Genomic DNA, 6,219 nt, shown 5'->3' on the forward strand with positions numbered 1-6,219 from the left:
TCATCCCAATCAGCAGCAACATGTATATAAACTATGCTGTATTAAAGGTGCCATCTAATGAAAAATTGAATTTATCTTGGCATAGTTGAATAACAAGAGTTCAGTACATGGAAATGACATACAGTGAGTCTCGAACTCCATTATTTCCTCCTTCTTATATAAATCTCATTTGTTTAAAAGACCTCCGAAGAACAGGCGAATCTCAACGTAACACCGACTATTACGTAACAGTCGGGATCATTAATATGTACGTCATGTTCAAGGCATTAGACAAGGGCAGCCAGTATTAACGTCTGGATCTGTGCACAGCTGAATCAACAGACTAGGTAAGCAAGCAAGAACAATAGCAAAAAATGGCAGATGGAGCGATAATAACTGACATGATCCATGATTATATGATATTTTTAGTGATATTTGTAAACTGTCTTTCTAAATGTTTCGTTAGCATGTTGTTAATGTACTGTTAAATGTGGTTAAAGTTACCATCATTTATTACTGTATTCACAGAGACAAGAGAGTCGTCGCTATTTTCATTTTTAAACACTTGCGGTCTGTATAATTCATAAACACAACTTCATTCTTTATAAATCTCTCCAACAGTGTAGCATTAGCCGTTAGCCACGGACCACCATCAAACTCATGGGTGCATATGTAATAATGGCTCAAAATAGGCAGTTAAAAAAATTAATTAAAATAAATGTATGGGGTATTTTGAGCTGAAACTTCACAGACACATTCAGGGGACATCTTAGACTTATATTACATCTTTTGAAAAGGGGTTCTAGGGCACCTTTAAAGAGACAGTTTGCACAATGGGTCCAAGTAAAGTCATTTACAAATGTGTCTGCTGCAGCCCAGTATAGGCAACAATTGAAGATATTAGAAGACATGTTTGCCATAAGAGTTTCATAGTAAAAATATGGCATGTCAATTCTTCAAAAAAAAAAAAACACACAAAGAACGGCCTTCTCAGCTGCCATAGTTGCAACTCTTGCTTCATCAGAACAGGGTGTTCAACGCACCACTGTTTAAAAAACACTTTGGAACATTTGCTTGGGGCTGAACACAGCCCAGACTTGACCATCTGGCCAATCAGAGCAGAGTAGGCTCTCAGAAAGGAAGGGATTAAAGAACAGTTTCAGACACAGTGAGAAAAGAGCTGATGCTGCAATGCATGTTATGAGAAAATTAAAGTGTTTTTGGATGTATGTAAACCTACTGTAGGAGACTTTAGACTGCCTGTAAAATAGCATATTAGGGTCACATTAAAAGTTATAAAAGTATAAGATTTTTTTGTGTGTGAGGAAAAGTCCAAGCATAATAGCTTATTTATATTGACTTGGTGTAAAATCTGACTACATGAACTATCCAAGTATTAATATGTACTTAAAGGGTCATGAAACCCTTCTGTTGACACTGAACATTCACACTTAAAAAGGTTCAAGAAAATGTTCCTGATTATTTTTATACTGTATTAGGGCCTAGCCAACATGCAAAGCATGTGAAACAAGTTTGGAAGAGTTTATAGATAGGTGTCCTACCAGAATTTGCTATTATCCTAGATGTGTGTTAGCATTGTGGAACTTAATATTACAAAGAAGGTAGTGCCTGATGAATAAAATAAAAAGAAGTGATATTAAATACATTTTGTATGTTTTTTAACACACACACAGTGACCTATATGGTGATATATATATATTAAACGCAATATATAAAAACGCTTATACTGCACCTTACAGGCTAGAATATAACTAAAGGCAACAGAACTGGGGTGATTTCAACAGGTTTAAATAAACATTCACTATTTTAAATAAACAATAAAGAGATTTTTGACAAGGATGTGTGTATTAACTTTATAATAGGAATAAAAATGAATATGATTTACATGTTAAATTGGCCAATGGATATAATTTATCTAAACAAAAACTACGAGACCTTTTATATTTTTCCATGTGCTATGGGGATCTAAGCTATGGCTTAACATATCGAACATTAAAGTTGGACATCTCAATGGACAGAGGGTGGGACGGGCTGTCTGGTTGTGTGCAGAGAGGTTCGGGGACAGACTATTGTCCCGTCGTCTCGAACCCCACTAGAGTCTCTGCCCCATTCTTGGAGTCAGACAAGGCTAAGAGGTTTGCACATTCACGTCCACCTCAACTCGCTCCCCACTTCACCGCAGCAATGCATGATACCGGCTCACTTCAGCCCGGAGAGGAGGCCAGACTGCAGCTGCCCGTCTGGGGCCGCATGAAAGAAAGAATGGGGTGTTTTTCAGTTGGGGCGGAGAGGGAAGCTGTGAATGCCCTCCCAAAGAGAGATGAGGCATATTGAAAACTATATTAAATTACCCTGATTAACAATTTAGCCACGAACAGGAGAGGCAGGGAGGGGTTCTATTGGCAGAGCCAAAGCCTATTCACCGCCAGAGCTGCGGGGTCGAAAGGTCCCCCAAGTTCACAGGCTCTGCGGCTTTGTTATGCTAACACACAATCTCAAATCAGCAGCCAAGTGGAGTGTGAAATAGAAATGATTCCTTGAGAACTTTCAGCGAGTTTGTCGTCCACACCACCCCCTCCCCCAATACCAGAGGTCCGTCTGCTCCAATGCCTGTTAAAAACTACTACATCCATCCCATGGGACAGAAAACGACGTCAAGTGACAACTGCAAAATGTCAGAAGTAGTAATTAGATGATTAGTTTATTAAATAGCATTTTGTCTGAAACTATGTTTGTATTCTTGCATGCTGCATTCATGACAAACAATTGTAATAACAATTTAACTTCAGATATGAACAGATTTCATTGTTTTCTGTATAATATAGTCATATTAAAACTGTGTTGAACTTTTTTTTTTTAATGCCTTCATCATTTATGGATCATCAAAATCCATCATATATGATTTTTTAAATTAAATCAAATTTATAAAAAATCTAAACAAAAAGTGAACTAATAAACCATTTTGATATTTTGGTGTTTGTCTGAAAATTAAAATGCAAATTATGATTTCCATCACTGTCAGTAATTGTACTGCTAATAAAGTTTCTTCAAAAGTAGTTATCAGGTAAACAACAGTAGGCTTGTTCGAGAAGCATCGGCGCTGCGTAGACCGATGACATCAAAATACCGCGAGAGCGTTTGGAGAGCGTGCGACTCCTTATGCTTTTGAATCGCTCTCGCGATACGTCATACGCCGATCGGTCTAGCAGCGCCGATGCTTCTCGAACGAGCTTAATGTCAGTGAAGAACACGTTTCAGATACAAATCAAGGTAAATATCAATTGTAATATCTAAATCAAGCTGCAGTTTTGACCAGTTATGACAAAATCACGAACATATTATTTAATGTTGTATTTAGGATGCATAAAATGCTAAACACAAAATTAGCTTTAGCAAGTGTATTTGAGATGTGGAAATGTTCATGACAAAAATGACAGATTCCTAACCCTATATATAGACTATACTTATGAAAATTAACCATGGTTTTATTGTAGTAAAAGTAACCTTGGCTTTTTGGCAGATTGATTACTATTATATAACCACAGTTGTTTTACTACAGATACCATGGTTAAACTATGGTTAGTGTAGCAAAACCATGGTTAATTTGTGGTTACCATGGTTTAACTATATTAACCCTTTTTTTAAACTAAAATGGAAGTAAAATCATGGTTAATTTTCGTAACACATACATAAACACTTGGACATGGTTAGTAGACAACTAAAAGTGCGTTTTAAAGGAGTTTATTTTCCCAAGTTTATCTTTCCACATAGTTGAAGAGACACCCACAAATTATGGTTATATTATAATATTTTTTAAGAGTGGATGTCAAGTAGATTAATTTTTATTCATGAATTTATTTTTATTTTTTTTTACATTTTATTAAGATGAAATTTTAATGCTGAATGTTCAAGGATTCTGTTTCCACTGGGAAGCTTCTGGTGTCCTTGGGGAACCATAGAGCTGCTCCACACTATAAGTAAATGATGGGTCAACCATTGTTTAAATCCAGGTCACATGGCTCGCCCTTATAGGTCATATTCAGTGATAATCGATGACCCTCTATGATCTTCAGTGGGTTATGTCTCTCTTGGGTCTCATTTGGGAGGCATTAATTGATAGCAGAAGGTGGATGTCAGTGTCAGCTATGGATCAAGGAGATGGACACCCACTATGGCAAAAATCCAGTCTGGAATTTTTTGGGTTAGCATTTTTTTTTTTTTTTTTAGTTTTGATGTTTTTTGGGGGAGATTAGCATTTGTGAAGTTTTTTTGATGAACCTTTAGCCAATCAGAATCCATCCTGCTTTAAAGAGCACAAGCATTTAAAGTGGCAGACGATAAAACTGCAGCGTGCTTAAAATAAACAAAGAATAAAAAAATTGTCCACTGGTGTGATCACTATTGTTACAGTATTGTTATAGTTATCTTTATAGTTATTGTTCTTGATGTGAATAACGATAACGGGCCTTAACGATAACAGACATTGTTGTAAATATAAAAGAATAGCATTAGCGTTGTCACAATATCAAAATTATGACTTCGATACAATACATGTTGCGACACCAATACTGAATCAATACCACGGCAAAAAACTAAAACAACAGTAAAAATAATTAAATAATATGACAGAACGCAAAATTCATTGTTTTATAAATTCATTTTTAAAAACACTTTATCATTCACATTCACCGTTCACAATTCTGAACAGGTTTCTTATTTCATGATATGAGTAATATGTTTTAATGTAAATTTAGATCACAATATAGTTATTTAATTTCATCTTAAAATATATTTAAAATAATTGTATCTTTAAAATAGGCAAAGATGCAAATTACAATCAATATGAAAAATATATGAAAGAGACAAATGAAATAAACATTGCTTTTTGATTTTCTTTTTTCTTTTGTTGTTTGATTATCATTAAGTAGGTCATCCGGGTACTTTTTGCCAACGCTTTTATGAGTACTGTGAATTCTGACATACTTCTTTTGTTTTTTGCCTACTACATAGTTGGTAAGTATGTGATTTCAGACACAGCCTTGGTTCTTTTTCTGTCTTAGTGCACTGGGTAGCCCCTCCCACAGTGAAATTTCATTGGTCGAAAATCCTGCTCCATGTTACATCAAATATGTTCTGATTGGCAGTGAATGTTTACTACAAATTTACCAATCAGCTACAAGCTTGAGGACAGAATTCAGTTAAATAGTAAAATAGGTGAATTTGTTTATATTCAATGGAAATACTTTGTAATGGCTGTTTTAGAATAATGAAATGATTTAAAACATATTGCTAATTGCAAAAAAATAATAATTAAAATTAAATTGCTTAGAATGGGAGTGCCCTAGTTTTGTCCTAGTTTCGCGTCGCTCGTTTTCAGTGTAGACAGAGTCACCCCCCTTTTTCTTCTTACTTTCTCCTTCTCTCTTTTTTGGGATAATTGCCAGAGAAAATTGCGCAGCAATTTCAGATTTATGTAGCACTTTGAATACATCCTCCCCCTCTCAAGTCTGATTGGTATCCAACCGCCTGTTACCATGGTAATGACAAGATCATTTTCCTGTAGCTCTTTGTGAGGTGGCCTTTCTCAGATGACAGGTTAAGCAGACGTGCTTGACCTGTGGGGGCAGATCTATTGCCACCCTTACATTATTTTATCTTGCCAAGGAGACGAAATAAGGAGAACAAAATTACATCAAAGTTCAAGAATTTACTTGTGATTCAGATGAAACGAAATATGCAGCGACAGACAGAAATACCATGGTACATTAATGGTATCAGCCGGCAATACTGTGGTATATCTGATATGATATATGATATATGCTCTGCTATTGTACTCCAAGTTCAAAGAATAGCATGGTACATGCCTAAAAATATGGTACTACCATAGTACCAGAAGCACATGGTTAGTGTTATTTTAGTATTATTTCTATACTGTTATAGTAATTATTTATATTTAGATTTTTTACATTTATTTTTTCAATTTTCAGTTTATACTGTTATAAACCATTGTAAAACCATAGTAAATTAATATTGGATAAGTGTAAAAAGCTCTAAGGATATTTTGGCTTGTATTTAGACACTGGTGGCCCATGATACTATAGTTTTACTATGGTATTTTGGTGGAAACTATAGGTATCATGGTCATTTTTGTCATAGCTTGTGGTAAATAAGCTATCATGCAACATAATGTGTTAACAATATTACTCTTGATCGGTGTTG

Source organism: Chanodichthys erythropterus, chromosome 10 (genome assembly GCF_024489055.1).
Source record: "Chanodichthys erythropterus isolate Z2021 chromosome 10, ASM2448905v1, whole genome shotgun sequence".
Lineage (NCBI taxonomy): Eukaryota > Metazoa > Chordata > Actinopteri > Cypriniformes > Xenocyprididae > Chanodichthys > Chanodichthys erythropterus.